A 22,066-nucleotide genomic window follows, 5' to 3' on the forward strand; every position below is an offset into this window, starting at 1 on the left:
GACTCTGCCCGATTGGGGACTCGGCTCAGTTGTAGGGGGGTGTATCCATGTAGAGCGACATCGTGTTCACTTTGGTCAAACGAGCAAACCCATTAGAATAATATATCCCCATTTTCACCAGAGGTGGCGCTGCACTAGTTTTTAGCAGAAGAGAGGACAAGACCGGCGTGAAGAAGAAAACTCAGTTTCCTCCACCGGCCAGTTAAACAAGGAGACCAAACTATGGCTGTTTTGGGTTTTTATTGTGTCTTATGCAAGTATACTGCAGTAATCCACTGTAACAATGGACGCAGTATGAACACCAGGCGAGGCAGAGGACCCTTAACGCCATCGCTATGGATTTACCCACAATGCAATGCTATGACAAATGCAGGAAGTGACTTTTTTGTAGTCCGCTTTCTCTGTTTGGTCCACTTTAAATGGACAGAGACCTGCGTTTCTAGGTGGACTGAATCAGAATTTGTTTGGCAGATTAATTTTCCCCAAATGAAGTGAACTTTCCAAGCTAATTGACTGGGATTCGGATCACAGATGCTGACGTGAATGTGTCCTTAGAATCCTTCTCTTCTACCCCTGACCATACCCGAATGTTCTCCAGGATTACGGTGCCTAAAATGTTTGGGACTATGTGTGGTGGTTAAGCTTTGGGAGGACCACTGCTTTTTAATTTCTAAAAGAAAAGTCTTGTTCCTACAACATGGAGGACCAAGGGGAGTAGTTGGGATTGTTTCTCTAAAGTCCTCTGCTGATGTTTGCCTCATTTTTCTCACTTTGCTGTGCAGAATACTTCTTGACTTGCAACCTTTGGGAGTAAGTAGACCGACCAATACAGACCAACTGCATAACGGCTAAATAAAAACATGCAGATTAAATTGCAGTAAACGCTCGCTCAGCAGAAAAGGAGGGTATTTACATAAAAATCCACTTTATTTCTCTGATTTCTCATCATCTGTCTCATTTCTGCAGTCGTGCTGCATTCAGTTGCTCGGATTTTACAGTGTTCAACAAAATTTAGCAAAAAAGCACTTATTTCCTACTTATAATTTAGGTATCAGTTCCCCTGATAAGCAGCTTATGTGGTATAAAAATGGTTTTGTTTTGCCCTACGCTTAATTCTATGTTAACTCTGTGATATCAAGGTGAATAATTAGTCCTGACTTCCCACCTAGCAGGTGTTTTAGTAGCAGTATTGTTGGGCAGCGAAGGAGAGGAGGTTGAAGTCGTGTGTACAAGCTGTTATAATTGCAGGCAGGTAAAGTTCCTGCTCTAAGGAGCTAAAACATACAAACTATGATTTTAAGATAAAACTTCCTCCACCAGGTATTAAAACGAGTGTTAAAAGAAGAGTGTTTTGTTGTGGTTTAAGCTAATCGGCTACACCTGTTGTAAAGTTTTCCACAGTTTTGCCACAACTTCCATCTACTTCCATCAAAATAAAAAAAAATAAAAAAAAGCCTGTAGCACTTCACGGAAGGACCTGCGTCCAACTGGACAGTCCACCAGCACCTTCCTACGATGTCCTCTACTGTTTGATTTCATGCTTGTGTTGTTCTCACTCATATGTAAATCACTTTGGATAAAAGCGTCTGCTAAATGACTGTAGAACAGAATAGAATAGAATACTGGCCAACAAACACTACTGTGGGCATTTTTAGGTCACAAAAAGCATATTAATTGAGACAAAGAAATGTTTTTGCAGCTGCATCTCGCTCAGAAACTGTCCTGTTTGTCCTTACTAAGCAGACCTTCTCGTCCTGCAGGGTTCGTCAGCACCTGTGGCAGCAGCAGCGAGTCGAGTGACCCAGCTCCAGGCCGACCGGCTTCACCTGTACATGGAGACCCCCAGCTGGGCAGGTCAGGCTCAGAAAACCTTCATGTTTTTGTGTCTGTGTCTCTAAAACAAATCCCACTTTAAACTGAACTGTGTCTGGAGAGGTTTTTTTTTTGTTTTGTTTTTTGTTTTTTTTTAGCTGTGAATGTTGAGTTCATCTCAAAACAAAATACAGCGGTTGATGTCATCTGTCACTAATATGTCCAGCTTGTCCTGAACCTGAAGGCTGAATGATCAGACACATCCCAGAGCTGTCTCTGCTGCAGGAACTCTGCATCTAATCAAGCAGAGTTCAAACAAACGTGTCATTTTGAGCCATTTGTGGTCGAGTTTGTCAGGTTTGCATTAGAAAATAGCAGCCGACTCGTCTCCTAAATGAAGCAAATCAATGTTCAGGTCCTGGCCTCTGGCGCCTTGCTGCATCCCCTCTGACCTCTTTCCTGTTAAATAAGCCGAAAAATCTTTAACTATAGTGGTTTAGATTTAAGTCTAATTCTAAAAGCAGATGAACAGAGCTGTGTTAGCAGCTAGCGCTGAACAGGAATTCAGCATGATGAAGTGAAGCTTTGCTCTCGCTGACCTCCAGAGGCTTAAATTCTCACACCGCTGCACTTCTGTTGACACGTACCGAAAGGAAACACCTTGCAGACGGGTCATAGGTGTGGCTTCACTCGTGTCGGGGTACTCGAACCCAGCAGGGTCAGTGAAGTACACAGTGATGCTGCTTTAAAAGACGATTCATCTGAATTCAAACCTGCAGCATTCCTCCTCAACGTGACCCCGCGGGTCTTGCTAGCTTTCCACTCGCCACTACAGCCTCAGAGATTCATCACACTCCTGCAAAACAACAAAAAGCTATATGTGGGAAAGAAGCATGAGCTTCCATAGAAACATGAATTTTACATGAATCACATTCTCTCTGAATTCAGGCGAAAGTAAACAGAAAGAGCCTGAACTGTATTGTGTTTGGCTGCAGTGGGACCTAAACTACATGAGCTGCAGCGTTGTCTGCCTTTATATATGTAGCTTTCCATTTATCCCTTTCAGATATAGTTGTTTTATATTTTATCGTCGAGTTTAACTCACCTGCCTTCATTAGCTGCAAGTCAAGAAGTTGTTTTAGTGAATATGAGCTGCTGTGGAGTCCCACCTGGGATAGACCCGAGCCCCCACCGTGATGCTGAGTTTTATTAAACAGGTCTAAAGATGGATGTTTGGACAGCTGAGGTCAGCTTTTGTGATGTTTTTAACACCTTTTTCAGCATTTCAGTGCTGCTTTTTCTCACTTCACCAGAGTGAGTTAACAGCTTCACACCCTCTCAGCATGGACGCACTCTGGCTGTGATGAAGGTTGCATGTATGCATGCCATACTCTCCCCCATCCGGCCATATTGTGCTAATGTGTGCTAGTTAAGTAGCTCAAGACCAGAAAAAGGCTCTTATCCATATGCCTGAGGGCTGGGTGTCGGCGTGATCTCTCCCCAGATGAAGCCCTATGCCTCCCCGCCCATCCTCTGTGGAGCCATATAGCAGGTGGCTGTGAGGATCAATGGGCCTCCGCCATCACCTCCTCTCCACTTCACATCTCCAGCCTCGTCTCTGGGGGTGGGGGTTGGGCCTGCGGGGTACGCGGCGTGTCTCACTGCAGAACACCAAGAGAAATGGGGACGTTTTCCATTAGTCTAATTGCTCGGTTATAGTTCTATATTATTGCCGTGATCACCACTGTGGCTTGATAATGATGGACCTCCCGTGACCCCCATGTAAAGCTGGTGGGTGTTATGTCTCCCCCGTCACCGGCCGTTGAAACCGCTATGGGTGTAGGCGGAGAGATCGAAGTGAAAACAGGAGGATAAACAGCCAAAGGAAAAGACGTGGCGCTCCTTCCATCATGATATGTCCGTCCTGAACAGGTGCAGCATTCGGCTTGTTTACAGGAGAAACTCTGACTTGCCTAAAAAAAAGGAATATATGGGGCTAATTTGCAATAATTTGATGCTGCTGTGGCCACTGCTTAAGAATATTTATATCACAGTGATGTAATAAGAGAAAGTGGAAGTTTTCCACGCTGTTCTTGTAAAACACAGCTCACACACTCACTAAACAATAATTACATTCCTCAAGCGCACTATTACATTTTACCCCCTTACATGGACTTTTCCACAGTAAATGAGGGAATATTATTTTCATTTTAAGATGATAGGACCTGGAATTTATTCCACAATCTGAGCTCAGACGGTGCAGTAGAAGGCCCCCCACCCACCAGCGATTACACCAGAAGTCCTCCATCAGCGAGCAGATGAGGGTGAGGATTATAATGAATTCATTTACCCTCAAAGACTCTGCCTTTCTTCTCTCTGTTTAGAACGTCCGATTTGCATAGCAGAGCCTGGTGTGATGAGGAAATGTGAAAAGCGTTGCGGCAGACTAATCGGCTCTGAATATTTCACAGCTGACCTGTAGCCCTCCCTGCAGGTCAGCACATAAAAGCTGCTTCCTGTTTTGGTTTTCCTCTCAAACACTGCAATTGTTGCTGATTACCTCGCCTCTTATTCCGTAGAAGGAGAAAATCCTTGACCGTGATTTTTTTTTTTTTACAGGTGTGGGTATTGATCTTTTGCCTTTGCTGCAGGGGAGTGTGTTCACTTAAAAGGCCCAGTGATGTAGCAGAGCTTATTAAACAAATAGGCCAGAGAACAAGGCCACAATCGCTTTGAATCATGAAGGAGGTTGCCCGTCTTAAAGCAGCTCTGCATCAAATATGAAACGCTCTGCTAACAAGGTGTGTAATCTATTTCTAATCAGATCATATTTTATGAAACAAGGAGAAGGTTGAACTTAAGTAAGAGAGAAAGATAGAGATTCTGAAGGAGGTGGGGGGTGCTTGGGGATTGTATTTTGAAATTGGATGTGACGGCCAGGGAACCATGACTTGATTTTACATGCATGGCTTTATAATGAAGCCATGCCAAATGGTCAGTAATGGTTAAGTTTAGGGGGAGCTGGAGAGTTGCTGTAATGGAAGGCTAATTCAGGACCCATACTGCTTTGACAAGCTGCAGAGCACAGCTGGAATATGGAGAAGGATGCAAGTTAGAGGCTTTGGGGCTGCAGTAAAGGTCCGTGTTTGTCTGCAAATTGCCAGGTTGCCTGAGGATATAACAGGGTCAAGTGTAGCATAGCATATTTTGTGTTCACAGACACTGTAGCAGATATAAATACAGTCCTGTAACACTCTCAGTCAGACGGAGAGACTAGCTAACTCACTCAAAGCAAGTGTTGCGCAGGAGTGACTTCATGTTGTCATTGCAATTCAGGCCATGATCCGTTTTCTTTTTTATTTCTGTGTCTTTACAGTGGCTGGGTTCAATCACATCTTCTTTTCCTGCTGCTTCCAGAAATTCTTTCACATCCAAACACACTAGACTGGAAATACATACATTATATACACACACACACATACATATATATATATATATATATATATATATATATATATATATATATATATATATAAATACACACACACACACAATTGTGCTCATATGTATTCATCCCCTTTCATTAAAGAAAAGGCTGAATTTACAACAGTCACTCAAATAACTGGAGACTTAAAAAAGGAACAATAACTAAAAATGTGCAAAAATATAATTTAGTAATATAAGACACTGTTTTTTGTTTTTTTTTTCATTTAATTGAGTTGAAGAAAGAAAAACAAGCAAACAAACAAACAAATGTGTCCTGAACAAATGAGAGACTTTTCTGTTGAACAGTGGGACAAAATACCTGTCAACAGGTGCAGAAGTCTGACTGAGAGGAACAGAAAACACCTGACTGGAGCGGAAATATTAAAGGATTGTTCAACTAAATATTACTTTATGAGTCATGTAATATGTAATAAATTATCTTATTTGTTTGCTTGTTTAAAAAAAATATTTCTATTGAACCAGAATTAGAAAATAATGATTTTCATAAAATTTGATTTATTATTACTTTAGTCAATTTCATCTTATTTCACAGGCAGCTGTTTTTTTCTGATTTTAATGAAAGGGTATGAATAAATATGAGCACAACTGTGTCTATCTATCTATCTATCTATCTATCTATCTATCTATCTATCTATCTATCTATCTATCTATCTATCTATCTATCTATCTATCTAGCTAGATAGCTAGCTAGCTATCTAGCTATCTTATCTATCTATCTATCTATCTATCTATCTATCTATCTAGCTATCTTATCTATCTATCTATCTATCTATCTATCTATCTATCTATCTATCTATCTATCTTATAATATAAATAAAGCATCAAAAACATCCACAGTCAAAAAATTTTAAAATGATCAAAACAAATAAACACCCGACAACATGAAGGCATCACACCTCCAGGATTGTTGAAAAACCACAAAGAAGAATGGGTTTTAAAACAGAGAGCAAGTCCTGCTTGATGTTTGAATTAGGAGTGGGCCGATTCACTATTTAATGTGCCAATTCAGTTACAGACCATAAATGTTCAAAAATGATTTATTTATTTATTTATTTATTTTACTATAATTAAATGTGGAAAAACACAGCTGTAAAGTTTGGCAGGAACATAAAAGTGGAACATGCAATGTGGACGCTTTAGGAAGGCGGACCGGTCCGTTCCCCTAAAGCAGGCCTCTTCAAATGGCGGCCCGCTGGCCACATGCGGCCCAGAACCAACTTCTATGTGGCCCAGTTTATGTAAAAGAATAAAGATATTAATCAAGAACCTTCAGTCATTCCTTCGCTGATTAAGTAGCCTACAATCCTACAGTTGTGCAGACCATGAATGCAACACTTAGTTGCCTAGCAACATTAATCCCAGCGCTTGTTTTGAAGTTGTAACAGCAGCGCTAGCAAGCATGTCGCTCTCTCTCCCAAAACGCTGAACTGACAACGAAAACCGCAGATTTAACCCCGCCTGGATTGATAAGTATTTGGGTTTTTTTGCCGTCACATTCGAGCACCAAACCGATGTGTTTTAAAATGTAATCGGTGTTTAAAGATTATAATGTGAGGAGGCACCACATCGAGAAGTTTACTTTGATATGACTTTTTTATGTTAAAAGTTAGGAGAAAAATAGGCTCTGACTGGAATTTACATTATTTTACTTTGTGCATTTGCTCTTGTCATGTGGGACTGAATTTAAAATAGAAAAATTAATAAACTACTTATTTTTCTAAATGTAAATTAGTCTTTTTTATTTTATTTTTTATTTTTACTGATTTATTTTCCTTTACTGTATTTACTGGCTCTGATCATTTACAGTTATTTAAAAAATCTGGCCCACCTGAATATCTAATAGAGTAGCCCTGCCCTAAAGTGTGCAGGTAGCACACATAGACATAATATACATAGACGCCTCATTGTGTGCTGGAGCGTAATGCAGTGTCGCCGCCATATTGGATGGGTCTCTGCCTTTAAGTCTAGCTTTAGAGTCAACCATAGTTTTCCTACATATGTGTTTTCTGTGGAACAACATGTATATATTACATAAGAACAAAACACTTTTCTACATAAATGGTCATATATAATAACACTAAATGCATTGTAATTTACTTAACGCAAATAGTGAATTTTACTCCTATGAGGTGTTTATGGAAAAATATGATATTGATGCTCTACATAGAGACTTTACATGGTAACTGAGTCTGTTCCTGCTAGTATTGTTTCTCTGGTGCAGAGCCTCCAGGTAGATGCTTCTGTGTCTGTAACAGCAGCTCTCCAACTATTCCTGGCATCCCAGTTACAGATAATAGTTTTTATTGGACACTTACTTGATACTGACACAACTCCAGTAAGTAAACACTGATGGAGGACAAAAACTCTGGAACTGGATTTTCCTTCTGCCTCATCAGGATATAAATGCAAACACAATCAAAGACGTACTGTTTAAAATTGTGCACAGGTACGACCCTTCAAAAGCAAACATGTCCACTATCTTTCCCACGGTACATAACTCTTATACATGTGGATGAAAGGGGGAAACCTTTGACCATGTTTTTGTTGATTGTTTCCATCCTGTCTGTTTTACCTACAAACATACATCTCTCCAAAGATAAGAAAACATTTTTATCTGGAAGTACTTATAGTCGCTAACTTAAATCTATCAGCAAATGAAAAATAAAAAATGAATTTAACATTATTTTAGGAAAATACTACATGCACAAAATGATTTGGCATAAAACTTTAACCTCATTTTACATCTTTAGATTAACAAACCTTAACCTGGAACAACATGGAGACTTTAAAAGAGGAAAAAAAAAAAAATTATGGAAACAATTTAACCTTGATGTAAAGAAGATCTCTTCTGTGTTTCTTTTTTTAGTTGTTTTGTTTAACATGGTTCTATTTATTTAATGTCTCTTTTTTGTCTTTTTGTTTTTGTTCATGTTCCATTGCTAACGTTTGAATTGTACAATTTTGATACAATACTTTATTTTCAGACTTTGTACAACCATAAATCTATTTTGATAGATATTTTACAAAAAAAGAAGAAGAATAGAAAAAGAGTTTACCATTGCCAAGAGAAAGCCAGCAACTCTGCCACGTTGCAATAACCAACGAAATATTGAAAGCAGATCATATTGCATCACATTTCACAAGTAAGGTTAAATTATATTTGTTATTTGATCAGATAGAAATAAATTAATCCAAATGTATCAATAAAAAAAACATGTTTGTATCAAATACAGTTATACATTCTTTTATATTGTAGCTACCTTATGTCTTTGTTATATAACATTATAAAAACTATTTTAGCATAAAAGCATGTTGTTTTTAATGTTTGGCAGTGACATGTATCATAACAGCTCTAACCTTTGTAACAAACCAAACTGAGAAAAATCAGGGAAAGATCAGTGAAGTTATTGTGGTTGGTCCTACACCTTACAAATAAATATATTGGAGACGCATGGGAGACCCATCCAAGATGGCGGCATGATGAGGCGTCAGCTGGTAAACAGTTGTTATTTATTCATACCCTTTCATTAAAGAAAGAAAAAAAAACAGCTGCCTGTAAAATAATCTGAAATAGACTAAAGTAATAATAAATAAAAATTTTATGAAAATCATTACATTATTTTCTAATTCTGGTTCAATAGAGATATTTTTTTAAACAATCAAACAAATAAGATAATTTATTACATAATACATCAGTCATAAAGTAATATTTAGTTGAACAATCCTTTAATATTTCCGCTCCAGTCAGGTGTTTTCTGTTCCTCTCAGTCAGACTTCTGCACCTGTTGACAGGTATTTTGTCCCACTGTTCAACAGAAAAGTCTCTAATTTGTCCAGGACACATTTGTTTGTTTGTTTTTCTTTCTTCAACTCAATTAAATGAAAAAAAACAGTGTCTTATATTACTAAATTATATTTTTTGCAAATTTTTAGTTATTGTTCCTTTTTTAAGTCTCCAGTTATTTGAGTGACTGTTGTAAATTCAGCCTTTTCTTTAATGAAAGGGGATGAATACATATGAGCACAGCTGTAGGTTGCATGATATTAGGAAGTGCCTACGTATATCATATCTGTGGTTGTGCATTTACAACAGAGATAACATTAAACTAGCAGCTAACCTTGCAGCCACAGACTGTGTGATTTCCTCCTCAGATTTGAAGGCTAGCATTTGGAAACATGTTGGTTTTCATGGACATGAGAAAAGACAAGACATGGACACGACTTCCTGCATATGGAAACTATCTAAAAGAAACTTAAAATCTACAAAGAATACTACAAACGTGTGCCTGCAGCTTTGTTCAGACCAGTTAGCAGAAGTAGTTGTTCTATCACTAACACACATTACTGTAAATTTCATGATGTGTTTGATATGTTTGGATTCATTCATAGTTTGACATAAATAGTGGAGATAAATTAGTTGGATTATGTAAAATAATGGATATTAAATAGTCTAAAATTGTATAAAATGAGCCCAAAGTTAGAAAACGACCTCAGTGGGGAAAAACAGATGCATTAACATACAGATAATTTTTTTAAAAATGTAATCGTAGTGTCCTCAATCACAATGGAAATGTGAGGAAGCTAATATGGCACCCCCCTCGTTATTCTTCACCAATAACACACATACCCCAACAAATCTCCCCAGTATTCTCTTTATTATGACTCCAAATTTATTCAAAAACTTATCCTGTAGTTGTAGAGATGTACTCATTTAATGGTAGGTAATTTCAAACAAAGGTTCAAAGGTTAAAAATAAGTTAATTACAGCGAACATTAGAGACATTAATGTGGAGGCAATTTTTAAGCTGACTGTCACTCTAAAAACATTCTGTTTAGTCTCATCAATACATGCCTGATGTAAAGTTGTGCAAAAATGTTACGCTAACATTTTTTTAAAAAATGATTCATTTTTCTAATCTTAGACTAAAACTGGTTGCAGAGTCGTGCAGCAGCCACTAACCAGGTAAACTAGTTTTCAGCTGGTTACTAGTGTTTGTTGGTTCATCTGTCCGCGAGGCTACGAGCTGTGTGTCTCATCCGGTCATTAGTTGTAGCTTTGACTCGTAGTTTTTCATCCCTGATATAATTCAAAAAGCTTCTTTTTTAAAAACTTTATAGATTTAAGGAAATCTGTAGATGAAACTCTGAATCAAATATGTCATAAACTGGCTACTACTGACATGGTTTACAGTCCAATATGAAATGTAATATCAGGAAATCATTTGGATAGAGGGATCACTGGAAAAGAGTAAAAAAAAAAAATACAGCAGCAGTTTGGCAGATCTGAACCAGCAGCGGGTGAAAAGCTGCAGTGAATCTTTGTAGCACAAACAACAAAAGTTCAGATAAAGATGCAGGAACTGAAGAACTTTCCAAACACATGATGCTGTTCATACGTTAGAGCAGTGGTAGATAGTCTAGAATAAAGCCAAACAGGAACTTTAAATACTAAAAATACTAAAAAAAGAAAGTTGCACAAAACATTTTGGTGATATTCATGCAGCATCAAACGAGACGAGTAGATTTATCTCCGTTCAGAAACTCAGGCTCACATTCAACATATTTCTCATTTACTGCACATCTTTATCTCTCAGAGCTACAGCACTTCTCACCACTTTTAGTTACAAAACCCGGGTTTAAAACACAAAATCTGACTTTAAAAGACGAGTCTGCAGGATTTAGTGACATCTTGTGGTGAAGTGTCAGATAGCAGCCACATTTATCCCTCCAATCCCCCCTCCTCTTACATTTTGCCTTGAGTGTGGCTGCATTCTCCAGAAGCAGCACTTGCTTTGCTCTTTCTGAGCTGCTGATAGATGGCAGTGCAGCTTGCTGTACGGCAAAGAAGAGGACCTGCAGCATCTGTAGAGATAAAAAGCCTCATCTAAACCCTTCATGCTGTTTTACACCATTGTGTCATATTTCTGCCAGAATCAGAGCCACGTGTCTTTCCACCGTTTTACACAACAATGTGCTTAAATTGGGCTTGAAAGGTAAATAAGGCAGGAAGTTTCCCTTCTAATATAATCTATGATAGATGCAGATAGAGTAGATTTCACGTCCCTGACACCCCCCCCCCCCCCCCCCCCCCCCCCCCCCCCCACACCCCCCCCTCCTTGTTCCAGCGACGACTCAGGACTCCAGCAACACAAAAACTAATATTTATGGCAAACATCAAAATGACCACATGGCTCTTCTTTTTCTTGTGTTCAGGTATGTAAAGCTTCTCATGGTCAGGAGCTTTTCCAAGGGCCCTCTGCTGCCAGCATAGAGAGGAGGGGTGAGGGAAGAAGGGGGGAGGAAGAGTAAGGATGCCTGCGTCTTTAAAAGCTAGATGGAGTGAGGGAGCGGGGCGGACGGGTAGCTGGCAGGATTGTGCTGACGGCAGGGCTTTGGTTCAGAGCATGCCCATTAGAGGGAGCCATAAATCCTGGGCTCTCTGGGCCGGGCTGTGTCAGCAGTCCACTGAATGAATTGATTTTAAACGCCACTGAAAAAAAGAGAAAGTGCAAGAGAGAGAGAGGGAGGAAAGGGAGGGAGAGTGACTATTTAATTCACCCTCCGCCAGAAGCCCACACCCCGTTCCACCCTGCTTCTCAATTCAGGACTGTCGTTGAAAAGGGGGAGGAGAGAAGTCAAGAAACACTGAAACTGTCAGCAGCGCCGAGCCCAGGGCTACACGGCCCCCACGCCTTTGATTTAAACAGGAGGGAAACACACAAACCAGATACATAATCTCAAATTCCATACAGCATTTGTTCTCCCACCCCTCTAATTTTTCCCTTCTGCCCCTCTTCTTTCTTTTTTTCTACATCTCCACAAGAGAAATGAGACATATCGTAAAAAAAAAAGAGGGGGAAAAAGGCGCAGCTGCATTTGAAATTCAAATGTGTTGGATTTTGAAATTGATGTATGTGTTTATTCATTTACGAGCAGCATCCATGTGTGCATGCATTTATATATCATCAGCAGCAATGAAACGCTGCATAGAGGGGCTTGTAGCCCATCTTTCTCCTCCTCGTGCCCCCTCGTCTTTGTTTCCTCCTCGAGCTGCGGCTGCTGTTATGTTCAGCTTTGTCTGCAAAACAGACGCCCTGTAAATTGTGCATGAGGACCGGCGTCGGCGTGTCATCCCTCGTCTTCATGCAAACACGTTTACGATGTGTACAAAGTTAGATTTTTTTTTGTCTTGCTTCATGCCTTGGCGTTCCTCCGTGCACGGACCTGTTGGAGTGTCATCAGACGACGTGCTGGTGGAGCTGGAGTGCTGCTGCAGACTTATAAAACTGTTAAGGCCTGTGGGATATGAGCAGCCTGCAGGAACGCGTCAATCAATATCATTTTGCTCATAATTATGCAAAGAAAATAATCAGATTAAGGCTGAACTGTGACCCACCTGAGTGAAGGGCTACTTCTGATCATTAGACCTGTGTAATGAATTTAGATTGAAACTTGTCAGGGATTTATTACACCGCTTGTCCTCCTGACTGCGTCAGAGGAGGATGCTCAGCATATTTAAGTCATTTTTATTACATATAAAACATTTTACTTTATGTTTTATGGTTATCTTTTTCATTTTTGGGGCTTTGAGGAGAAAAAGTGAATAAAAAAGTGAGCAAACTGGCTGCAACTCTTCTGCAAAGTGAGCAGAAACAGCAGAAAGTGCACAAATAGCAACATCTTGTTGAACTTTAATTCAGTTTAACTAAATAGTCCCAATATTCTCCTATTTAACTTCTACCCAGGCGGTTTGGTATCAACGTGTTTGTGTTCCATAAATCTGCATCATATTAAATATTTATCTGTATGAAAATAAACTACATGAATACATTAAAACGTATTTTTTTCATGTCTCATAGAGGTGATGTTTTATTTTTAAAAGTGATTGTGGTCACAAGAATTTAAATTAGCAGTTTTATCATGATACAAACATAAAACTTAATAGATTTCTGCAACAATTCTCCCTTTTTTAAAAAAAAATTTTCCATTTGATTGTGAAAAAAATCTGTCTGCTTTCATCAATCAGATTTTTCATTTAGTCTTATTTACATTCAATTTGAATTAATTATTTTTCTTTACTTTTGAATTTATTAATTTAAAATAATTTATGACTTTCATTGGAATTTTATTTAATCAATATTCAAAATATTATGTTTTATTAGCTGCAATTAAATAATGTTTTATTATATCAATAATATAATTATTCATATTTTATTACTATCACAATTGTTATTGCAGGTATATTCAAGTTGATCTTTATTTGAAAAGCACTTTTTAAAGCTGAACAAAGAAAATAAAAACATGACAAAAAAAATCAAAGTGATTAAATAAACGTGAAAATAAAAGTAAAACATTAAAAATGTTTATAATATATTTTAAATAATTTAAATGTGTTAATCAGAACAGAAGCATTTCACTGAAGTAAATATAAATTGATTTTTATCTTTATATGTATATTTTTTTCTTTATTTTGACCTAAACAACCATGTGAACTGAAAAGTTTCATGAAAACTTCCTGATAAACGAGGATGTAAATCAATCAGCCGAAGGTGTAAAAACTAAAACGAGTTTAAACTAAAGTCTGAACGACGGACAAAGTTTCTCACATCGTCACCAGCAGTTGATCTAAATGAGCTTTTACCTACTTTATAAGACGATTGTGAGTAAAAGTACGACCCAAACGGTGAATATTTAACAGAAAGATGATGATTCAGAGCTGACGAGGAGCCGCTTTGACGTCTTTTCAATTATTTTTTCATTTTTTGACATAAGTTCAGTGAATATTGTTCATGTGTATTCCCAGGTTGGTGTGAAGGAGGCCTGGTTCTGCTGGTGATGGAAGCAGGGAGGGTTATGTGAGAGTAGCTGGGGAGGGTTCGGCAGGGTGGGGGGGGGCGTCCTCTCTGGCTCATTACGCTGTTTAAAGAGCCGGCGCCTCGGAATCACCTGCCCAGCTCCATGCTTCAAACAAGCTCAGCCACCAGGGATCATACATCAACTTCTCCATCAGTCCCCCCGGCTTCACTTTTTCACTATTCGGCTCCAGACGCTGGAGCCTCACATACGAGCCGCGCGGCGAACGTGGAAAACAGATAGCGCTGCCCGTTGAATACTGATGTCACGCCTGCTCCAACCAGAATAATAAATTAGTCACAAAGCAGCCTGCTGTTGTTATGTATGTGATCATGAAGTTAATTGAATGCTTCCAGTGGACTTGGAGCATCAGAGGCCCGGTTTGTGGCTTCAACATTCCTAATGCATGGCTTCTGCATGTAAAAACTGCACTCTCTCATGCCTAATTACCCACAGGCTAAGGCATGAGGAGGACCCGCTGCGTATTATAAAGATTGTGAGGATATTTCACTTTGAAAAATGGCGAAGCACACAGGACTAAGGGTTTGATTACAAGGAGTGGGGCACACAGCCTCTACATCTTCCTTCCCTCATTTCAATTATGGCTGACTGGAGGCGCGGTGCTGCCACCGTCCTCAAATAAAACTAAAATATGATAAAGCTGGAATATCAGGCCCGGGACTGATCCGAGCCTGCAGCCATGTGAGGCTCAGATACTCTGCACGTAATTACAACATTTGCCAATATTTTTTTGAAGGGAGGTTCAACATGGATGTGAATGAAAGGAGGGAGGGGCGGCGGAGGGGGGGCGTTTTGATGGCACATGATAAAAAGCACATTTCATTTTGCCATCCCCGTGGATAACAGCAGACACGGCTGTGTGGAGCGCCTCGCTGCGAAGGTGGAGGCTAGCTGTGTTATTTTTAAGCGGCGGGATCATTACTCATGTGAAGATGCATGAGTGAGAGGATCCGCTGTCATAACGACGGACGGCAAGCGAGAGGAGAGTCACTCCTCGTGTTGGAACTGCAGCTCTGTGGTTTCACTTTTCAGCAAACCAGCATAATATTTATTAGTTTCTTTTACTGGGAAGCGCGCTCTTTATTCAACTCATGTTTGCCCTTTTAAACAATGAACTCGTCAACCCCCTGCAGATGGGGAGCGATGTGCAACCTGCCCGCTTTCCCACCATGACGCCCCCCCCCCCCCCCTCACGACAAGGTGGATATCCTGCAGGGCCCGCATGCCTCAGCGGCCTCCTCTTTCCTTCCAGACTGGCATGCTCGCCACGTCACGGCGGCCACGCGGGGGTCAGCGCTCCGCAGATTCCAGCTTTGTGAGGAAATCCCAGCCGGCTCGCCGCTGAGTCTCCCGGTACTCCGGTGCATTCCAATGAACGGGAACTTTCAGAGGATTTGCCGTGCATGTAATCTACTTCTGCACGTTTTCCATTTAACCGTTATTTGCTTTTGGGAACGATCGCAGTTCAAGCGGCGTTTTGTAAAGCTGCAGCTTCCAACATCGACACTTTAGCAATTACATTTAGCCAAAAACAACAACAACACATGTTTATGATACATGCAGCTGGGAGCTGACATGTTCGCTCTCTGCAGAGTCATGTTGCTTTAATCTCAGTAAATCACGGCTTATTGCTGCGCAGAGCTGCGAATGAAAAGCACCAGCAGGGTCGCTAAATACAAGCAGTACTTTTCAACTTTCTTCTTTTGTTCTTTTATCTTTTTATTTTTGGGATATATTGATTGCAATCAAAGGAAGAGAAAGCCAGAAGTTCATTCCTTAACATTTAATCTTACTTCTAGATATTTCTTTTAAAGTCAGTAATGGATATAGTTTCTATTTTTTGAAGATATTACTCATTACTTTGGACTTGAAGATGGATCGTTTTGGAGGTTTGATCTTGCTCATTCAATGTGAAAAAAGCCAAAGTCTCCATTTGGCTGGATTTTCCAGACTCGCTGAAGCTCTTCACATAAAGAATATCAGTCTCCTTGTGTCTTTCTTTTTTTTTTGTTGTTGTTGTTGTTGTTGTTGTCCTCCCTCCCCCCCTCTCTCTTTATGTTATGTTTTTTTCCTCCGGGTGTTGAGGTAGCTCCAGCACCTGCTTTCAAAGTGAAGGAGGAAATGTTTTGCAGAGGGAAGAGCTTCTGCAGCAAAATCAAGAACTATTCCACCCCCATTCACTCATCACAGTGTGGGGGATTCAATCAAAAGTCTGCCCTGTGACCTGTTCTCCGAGAAACAAACAGCCAGCAGAGTCTCCAAAGACCAAAGCCATCAGAGGAGGGCGGCTTGTGTGTGGGCCAAAGTGTGGCACCTTTCTGAAAGCCTCCATCATAGAAAAATTGTGAGTTGTCGCAGTGGAGAGTGACTAGCATGGCGGTACATTGATACATTGATGCAGTGAATGACTTGGACAGTGCAGTAAAAGTGCTGAGGTTGAAATTAAGCTGTTATCTCTCGCATGTATCACCAGGGAGGCAAGACGCAGCGGAGCAGAGGCAGTAGCCTGTTTGCTTTACTGTTATTGCCTCTGCGTGTCCATCCTCATCTGGCTCGCCTCATGTTTCCCACATTTTAAATGCAACACCGCGTTTGCTCAACGTTTTATGTTTAGAAATCATCTTTCCTGTTTTTACAGAAAATATTTGAGCCTGTAAAAAGTGTTAACAGCACAGCATGAAATGCTTTGATGTCAATGTAAACTATTTCCTTAATGTTTTGGACGTTATTATAATCACCAGAAGCATGAAGGACCATCACAGGGGGAGTTGGGAGCCTAATCACACCTGGGTGGGAAAGAGTTGAGTTTTATTTCACATATCTTGGAAAAAAAAGTTGTCTGAATTTATAGTTTAATGCTGCTTGGAGGGATGTAAGTGCATAATAAGCAGCTTATACATCTTTTGTTGCCGTTTTAGTCTCTAAAAGAAAGAATAAACATTTCACTGCCTCTTTATCAGGTTCACCTTATAGTACAGCGATGGGCCCTTTTTACTCCACACTTACTGAGACCAAGGTGTCACAGATCCAAAAAGCAGTTGGAAACATTCCTCAGAGATTTAGCTCCATATTGACATGAAGCATCACAAAGTTGCTGCAGATCCATGATGAGAATCTCCCGTTCCACCTCATCCCAAAGCTGCTCTGCTGGACTGAGATCTGGTGACTGTGGAGGCCGTTGGAGGACAGTGAACTCATCGTCATGGTGGAGATGATGTGAGCTTTGTGACATGGTGCATCATCCTGCTGGAAGTTTCCATCAGAAGATGCTACACTGTGCTCAGAAAGGGATGGACATGGTCAGCAGCAGGACTCAGAAAGGCTGTGTTGGTTGGACCATGTCATCCTACCATGTGAATGTGGAGCTGAACTGGAGACTCATCAGACCAGCAACGTTTCTCCATCTTCTATTGTCCATTTCTGGTGAGTCTGTGTGAATTGTAGCCTCAGTTTCCTGTTCTTACTGACAGGAGGGAACCCGCTGTGGTCTTCTGCTGCTGGAGAACATCTGCTTCAAGGTTGGACTTCCTGTTACCTTTATATCATATTCAACCAGTGAGTTCATTCCCCTCTGACATAAACATTCTGGTCTGTAAACTCTTGAGATAGTTGTGTGTGGAAAATCCCAGTAAACAGACCAACAACCTGCAATGTTCAAAGTCACTTAAATCTCCTTCCTTCCTCATCCTCATGCTCAGTTTGACATCATAAATACTACTAATAATAATAAATTCATTTATTTGCCTCAAGTAGAGAAAAACAGGCCTTCGGAGACAAGCAGTTAATCTGATTTTCATCTCTTTAAGACTCTCATGTGAGCGTGAAACACACTATGTTTACTGATAAATTCAGCATTGTGCATTTCCTCTGCACTAATTCAAGTTATTTATGCAAAAAAATGGAGATAATATAGTTCTGGAATATTTAAACCACGATTATTTAATAGTAAATTTCCATCTTTCAAAGTTTTGTTTTTTTTCTTTTTTTTAGTGTTTTAGTGTCTTTTAAACTCATTTATAGCTGCTCTGATTTCTTTTCGGTAGGTTTTCTGTGAGATTCTTGGGTTTTTTTTCTTTAACCAGCACTGCTCTTCTGCAGGCTGTCCATGTATTTTTGATGATGTTTATGCCAGGGGACTTTGAAGCCAATAGGCAGAAAGTCATGGGTTTTAACATGTACTAATGATCATTATCCTCACTCATCAGATGTTCTCTAATCACACTTAGCTGCTTTATACAAGCTGTCATGTGAATTAATGGAAGCCACCATCCTCCTGTCATTTAAATAGCTAAATGTAAGACAAGCCCAAATCATGACTGATCCACCGCCATGCCAGGAAGCGGAAGATGTCTTTATATCTGCTAACTGCAGCTTAAATGGTTTATTTGAACAAATCAGATCATTGCAGGCTCATTTCCAAATGCTAGCAACCATGTTTGCAAACTTCTAATGAACTTTTTGAGTTTAGCAGGAGGTGGTTTTTAGACAGAAGAGGACTTTGGTTTTGGTTTTTACTTCAGTTTGTAGCAGCTTTTCTGCATGGATCAGACTCCCCCCCCCCCCCCCCTTTCCTGTGAATAGAGATGGTTTACAAACAGCTAGCATTTAGCTCAGAAGCTAGCTTAGCCTCAGCTAGAAAGCTAGCCTTTTTAGTTTTTAGCTGAGGCTAGAAAAGTTAGCACACATCAGTTTTTCTAAACTTGCTGTAGCCTAATATTAGCATAAAAAACTATTTTTGCACAATAGCTACTGAGCTACATCCACCTGCAGGATAAACGGGACCAATGTGAATTTAATCGGATCTAAATTAGAAAACGGTGAATTGTATTGAATTCTGTGACGGGAATTGAGGTGATTTTATTCTGGATTTGTGCAGAGTAAAAAAAAAAAAACAGAATTAAATATTTATTTTCTGGTTGATGTAAAAAGTCCTCTTTTCTTCCTTTGGGGAGTTGTTGTAAGTCTTTGGCCATATGTTTCCTCCTCCTTACTTTCTAATCCCAACATTTTATCATCTACCTTCCACTAATTTCTCATATTCATTCACAAGAAGAAACTCTTCCTCTGAACAACAGCAGAGAGTACAGCGTCTCCAATTTCCCCAACACTTTAATTCCCATGAAGCTCCCAGCTGTAATGGTCTCATTTGTTTACAGGTGAGGTAAACAAATGTATCACAATTATTTTGACAATGATGTATTAATGTTCAAAATGCTGTGTGTAGCACCTTTAAAGATCAGTTTCAATGCATATCATCACGAAGGAGACAGTGATTAATTTCCCCGAAGTCCAACAATTGGTTGATGAGACAAAAATCAACAGATTGGTCTTTAAAGCCGGAGCAGAGACACCATCATTCAAACTCAAAACCCCCCTCTGACCTCAGATTTCCTCTTAACGTGAAGGGCAGCATGTTTCCTGGATCCTAAAATAAGTTTAGTTAAAAGTTCTGGCCGCTCGTATGTCATACGTGTCCCCCACCGGTGTGGTGAGTGAGGGGAACATAGGTGGAGGCGTTGGTTCTGTCACGTCGTGCTGACACCCCCATGAGTAATCTGGCGCATGATAAACAGAGGGTCGAGGTGTCACAGGAACACCTCAGCGCCTGGCACAAGGGTAATTACTCTTCCTGCGTGGGTGCAACTCAAAATTTTTGAACCTTTTCTTTCTCCAATCATACTTGATGGATTGAGTGGAGGAAGGCGATCATCTGGTTCTTAGCAGGCTCACTGAGCGTGGTAGGCCTCTGTTGATTAATGATATCTGCTGCAAGTCACCAAAAGCGGAAATTAAGTATTTCTGTTTAAATGTAACATTTGTCTCCTTTGCTGGTGTTGAGAAAGGCATTTGTCAAAATCCCTGGGCTTCGGCGAAAGGTGGATTTCCTCTGGGAACACGCTGGGAATTACTCCCTACTTTCACTTTAATGCCATTCACTGTTCCTGTTTTACACCTTGAATCTACTCTTCACCCTTTCACCTTTGCGATGGATTTTGAATATGTAATCGTTCACTTTTAAAGCCTGACAGTTTGGGATTAAACATGTAGTTTTTTGCGGCGCGTTGAGGCACGACCTTGGATTCCTGACGGCATCTCTGTCGTTGGTGGGTGCGATGGGGAGAGGGGCTCTGGTTGAGTTTGGGTTGCGGAAAAGTCTCCAGCTCCTGGGGAGACTAATGGTTAGAGGATCTGGCCATCGTCCAGTGCTGCCCGGGCCTCACTGCCTCTCCCGTCGCTGGGATATCATTACCTCCAATGTGTTACATCAGACTCGCTTGGTCAGGCTCTGAAACAGTCAATACTCCACAATTTAGAAAATCAGCCAAGTTTGCAGAAACAAAGAGGCAATATCGGAAATAAAGACGGATATATAATCTGACGCCAGGCATTTTTTCATGCTCTGTGAATTATTTGTTGTCCGGAAGGCGGGGGTGAGGACGGGGTGGAGAGGAAGGAGGGAGCGAGCCAGCCAGGGTTCTGTCAGAGGTTAGAGGAGGTGGTCAAACGGCCTGAATAAACGTGCAAATCACTGTGCCCAACCACTGACCCTCCCCGTCTCATACAAGCAGCCTCTACTTTTTCCATCAATGGAAATCTAATTGCTTGAAAAGCGATCAATGGAAACTAAATTGGTTTTGTGTGGAAGCGCGCATGGAATAAGCTCTGAGCTGTTTTAATGTGTGTTGGTTTTGCATCTTAAATCACGGTAATATTTGGAGCAGCCCCCCCACCCCCCCACCCCCCACGCCCCACCCCCCTTTTTGCTGTCTGGAGGGGGTAAACTTTGGTGGTGTCGAGACGCCGGGGAGGAGGCACTCAATCAAGCTCCTAATAAAAATCACAGGCTTAATTGTTTTTCCAAACTCATAAATCGTCAGGCTTAATGGGTTAATATTAAGACTTATACGAGGTTGGTGAGGTGCTTGTTTCCGAGTGGCCGGGAGCTCCTCATTGTGGAGCTGCGACCACTGATAACCCTCTAGTGATCTGATATGACTAATCCCCTCTAATCCTTAATACACTCCTTAACATGCTCCTAACTGACAGCAGTCGATATGGGTGCACTTCTCTGTCTTATCGCTGATCTCTTTGTCTTTGTACGCGCTCTGCAGTGAAATTTGCTCTCCCACTCATCCTTTTGACTGCGGATCACTGGCACATCTGCATCAGTGTCACACACTTTAGCTCTGGGCGCTTCTCGATAAGCCAAGAAGAGTTGATCGGAGTTTTGAAATTGCTCCGACTTGCTCGCAGAAAGTCGAAAGCGGTTGGCGAATGACAGAAAGTCACGTTTTTTCTTTTTTTTTTTTACTTACCGCAGTATCTAAAACCGATGCTTTCCTGCTCTTATGTGTGCTTCCTGGCGGACAGCTAGATGGACGGTGCAGGAAGGTCGGCGTGTGGCTGACGTCCGCCCCGATCGCCCGGCCTCACCCAGGAAAGAAAGGTCCCGGTAGAGCAATTTATTGACAGCATTGAGATGTGTCTCTGGTCAGGTGCTTCTCTCAGCCATCCCTCAGGTGCTTATCTATCAGTTATCAGTGCAGACAGAGCACAGGCCCAGGTTGTATTTCTGTCTGCCATCGTAATTACATTGTAATTGATCTGAGGTCTGCGCTGGGCAGTAACTTTGCTGAAGCTCTCCGTTATTTCGGTTTTGCAAAAAGAGGAACAAGCTCCGGCTTCTGAAGCGACGCACCTCTGTGTCCAGATCTGCTTTGTTACGATGAATGTTGATCCTGCTAAACTGCGAGCTTGTTTGTTCATTTTCTGTGCCGTCACCCTCACAACAACACACGGCACGCTTTGCGTATCATTCCAATCACACGTATTAACCAGCACCTCCGCCACCCATCAATCTTTCCCCGCCACC

General features: G+C 40.7%; 1 protein-coding gene across 1 annotated transcript in view; it reads left to right on the forward strand.

Moving 5' to 3' along the window:
- Positions 1 to 1,834: 1,834 nt before the first annotated feature.
- The window catches only part of LOC306765133 (RNA binding protein fox-1 homolog 3-like), a gene marked incomplete at both ends in the record, with an annotated part of 222,634 nt that continues 202,402 nt past the window's right edge, over positions 1,835 to 22,066 (forward strand). Inside the window, one exon of the mRNA XM_079252497.1 lies at positions 1,835 to 1,854. The remainder of the gene's footprint in view (positions 1,855 to 22,066) is intronic.

The sequence above is a fragment of the Telmatherina bonti genome (genome assembly GCF_933228915.1).
Source record: "Telmatherina bonti genome assembly, chromosome: 14".
In the NCBI taxonomy this organism is placed as follows: domain Eukaryota; kingdom Metazoa; phylum Chordata; class Actinopteri; order Atheriniformes; family Telmatherinidae; genus Telmatherina; species Telmatherina bonti.